General features: G+C 33.2%; 1 pseudogene; it reads right to left on the bottom strand.

The window, feature by feature from the left end:
• Nucleotides 1-2,833: 2,833 nt before the first annotated feature.
• LOC102898962 lies at nucleotides 2,834-3,183 on the bottom strand (annotated as a pseudogene).
• Between the last annotated feature and the right edge of the window lie 701 nt (nucleotides 3,184-3,884).

Raw genomic sequence — 3,884 nt, 5'->3', positions numbered from 1 at the left:
AACATGTATTTTCACTCATTACAATTATCAACAGATCCCTTCTCTCCAAATTTTGTCTATTCTTGCTGTAAGATTTAATTTTTTTTTTTTTACCATTCTCATTAAAGATATTCTTAAAAGGAGTAATGACTAGGGAACCGAGTATATAAAATGAATTGCAAAGGCAGAATAGTTAACTCTTCCATCACAGATACCCTAACTTATATTGAGTTGTAGATTCTTGAACTTATACCCAAGTGAGAAAGGAACCGTGAGTTCATTTAGTTCTGTCCTCTGCTTCTAAGCAAAATAAAGCAGTACAGAAATAATGTAGGTATGTTTTGGAAAAAATCTTGACATCAGATCGAATCGTACAGCCTTTTAAAACTTTTTTTTTGTCATAAGCCTTACTCTCAGGGAAGTATTTCTGCTATAATTTAGATCAATTATCATTTGCTACCCTCTAATTTCTAAATTTACTTTTGAGATCATCAAACCCCTCTATTGGGATTACCGAAAAATTTAAATATTAAGGGTATAATCAAATATTTATTTTATTGTAAATGTTGTTGAATTAAAAGAAGTTTTATATTTTACTCACTGGAGAAGAATATTGTATTGCTATTTATTTCAACTCCTCTTTTCAAGTGTGAATAGAAAAATAGACAAAATTTGGTAATCACAATTATACCTTATTAAGTAAGTTTTACAACTAATATATAGTTCCAAATATAGATAATGATTACTTTTATATGAAAATGTGCACTGTAAAATACAAATTCAGTTGGCAATATTTGTTTTTAATATTATCTTCTTGGTTAGAACAATCAACAGAGATGAATTTAGACCATAGTATTTACAATTGGCTAATTACAAGTGGCACAGCATGGATTTTATCAATAATAATTTTGACTAATAACATAATAATGTAATCAACATTGGAAGATTAAGTGCTTTACCTATTTAAGAGAAAACTTGCTTTTCACATTATAGAGAAATAGTGGACTGGAGCATGAACCCTGTAGTTAGACCATTCTGCCACTTAGTCTGTGCTGTGGCCTTGGGCAGGTCGCATTGGAAGGTCTTCCTTTCCTAATCAGTAAAAAGTAATTACCTGAGAGGATTATAATTTTTTTTATTATATTTAAAAGGGCTTAGACTAGCACCTGGCACATAGTGAACACTCAATAGTATTTGTTATTATTTATGGTTTATATGTAAGTAGATAGCATTATTTTAGGTAAACTTACCTATTTTTTAAGTAGTGCTCTCTATTTGGAAACACTGTGAGAAATAGCAATTTTGACAAAATTCTATAAAAATTATAGTCTAAATCTTTCACTGATTTAGATGGTTCTTTTTCCCCCAAATTACTCTGAATCAGTACGGTTTTCCATTGTTTATAAGATATCAATTCATGACCAGGGCACAAGAGGAAAGAAAGCATTTTTGTAAAAAAATTTGTATATTCAGTATATTAATTTATTTCACTTACTTGTTAATTTTTATAGAGGATCTACAATGATACATGTACATGCAATGTAAATACATATATATTCGATATGTAAATAAGTAATATTATATATAATTAAATATATCTTATACATTTAAATTGTATAATTAAGATTATGTATATAATTTAAATCCTCTCAATGAATTTGTGAGGTTGTCATATTCTTCTATTATGATTGAGGAAAAAAGAACATAGAACGAGATTAGATTAACTAATATATGACAATACTGGGATCGGAATCCGAACTTTTCCGCTCTGAAACACATGCTTTCTCCCCAAATACCATACTATCCTTATAGTGAATTTAGGGCAGTGATGCATGCTGTAACATAGGATGACAGTATGACAAGACCAAAATGTCAAGAGGGTTAGAGTTTGAATTTACATTAAATGACTCAAATATCAATTTTATTTATTTATTTATTTTATTTTTAGATTTTGACATTTGAATTTCTTTTGAACATAGGTCACTTTTTGCAAGCTAGATAGCAGAATCAAACTAAGGCAGTCTACTCCTCTAGGGATACGAGCCAATTCTTAGAATATTCAGCAGAATGACATAACGCAATGTGTTAACAACGGGGTTATAAACTCTAAATAAAAACCACTTATCTACATTTTTCCTTAGGAAACAGGCAAAAGTCCGGTCCTTAACGGCATGATATACAGAACATCTTGACTTAAATTATATGCTGGCCTACCTATTGGTGAACCAGATCAGAGCTGTCCTAGGAATGGTGAATAGAGAAAATATTTACATTTTGAAAACTTGCTCTAATGTTTAAAAAATTCCTAGTTGCTATTAATAAGAAAGTAAGTAAAAAAATATATCAAAGATGCACCCAAACTGATATTTGATTTGGCCAAAGTCTTCCACTAGAATACGAAGTATAGGGAATAAGATAATCAGATATTTTCAAAATAAATTACCTAGTAATAAGAAATTTGACATACTGCATTCCTCCATTTGTCACAAGAAAAAACTGACATGAAGACTATTTTAGAGAAACGCTCAACTCTAAAAAGGGTGGTGGCAAGAATACTTCCCACTACAGAATAACCTCCTGCTTTTCCATACAATTAACATTGCTTTTCTTCCATGATACAGGTTCATGAGGAAAAACTTGTCAGGAGCTTTTGCCAGAGCCAGTAGATGAAAAATAGAGCATGTCCTAATTAACTAATTGTAAGCTCAGTTAACATCTTTAAGGATGGATCTATAAAACCTGGCCATTGTTTTGTTAAACATCTGCAAATTGTGGAATTCCTTAGCCCTTAGCCATAATTTCTGCTAGATGTTTTAAAGCTGGGCTCACTCCCATCTGACTCTTCAGGAGGGTGCTAGTCTCGAATGTCACCATAGCAGTAACCCAGTAGCCTTTGGATGTATAGTAGGCGATGCGCAAGTGGTAAAATCTTGGCAGAAACACCAGGATGCCAAAGATCAGGATGAGAACGGCCTGGCCTGCTCCTCTTTTGCTGATATAGCCTGCTAGTGGGAGGAGGCCTACCACGTGAAAGGCATCAATCAAAAATAGCACCGTAGCAAGCGCAATGGGTCTTATATGGGATCTTAAGAGGGCTTTTCTTAAACTGAAGGTCAGTGTAGCCATCATCTGTGCTGGGAAGCCTTGAGCATTTTACTTAATACTGGGGATTCCAGTAGCCAGGCTGGTAGGAGACGGCATCATAACACACTGACTCAGCTACAGTCGGAGCGCCGCTCCAGGCCCCCTGTGCCGGGACCTGTAGCTCAGGGCTGGCCCCAGAGACTCCTAAGCCCTCCTGGTTCGCCTCACCTAACCCCACCCCGCCCTGACAAGCTCAGACCTCAAATATCAATTTTAAAAAATAGCAAATGAGCTCAATAAATAACAACTGGCAGATTTTTACTATTTAACAATCTTGCTGAGGTTATATGGTTTCTGAGTCAGTGTTTACCAGCTATGCTGTATTTTAAATCTAAATTATAATGATCGAACATATTATATCATTTAGGAATGCTTGAACAGTGCTTTAAGAACATCTAATGAAGAGGAAATAGGGCATTCTACATGAACTATTTGTTGCTAAGAAACAGTTTATTAATATTAGTATGTTTGCAATTCTGTGGGTTAAAATAAATAAGAGATTTTACCTCAATATTTCTAAAATAGAATGCCATGATTAAAGGGAGTTTTTATCCCTAATATAAGGATTTTCAAGAGATCTAACCGGTGAACTCAGGAACTTATATCTATAATAGTTCATTCGTAGAATGATATTTTATAAATACTTTTAAATATTTCCCTTAAGCAATGTTTTTTCTGAGATAATCAAATTGACAACATTTCTATCAGGATTTAAAAGAGACTAGAAAACACAGCTTCGTAAAGTTGTGTGTCTCTTCGTA

The sequence above is a fragment of the Pteropus alecto genome, unplaced genomic scaffold (assembly GCF_000325575.1).
Source record: "Pteropus alecto unplaced genomic scaffold, ASM32557v1 scaffold3, whole genome shotgun sequence".
Taxonomy (NCBI): Eukaryota; Metazoa; Chordata; class Mammalia; order Chiroptera; family Pteropodidae; genus Pteropus; species Pteropus alecto.
This window is presented reverse-complemented; position numbering and strand designations above follow the sequence as displayed.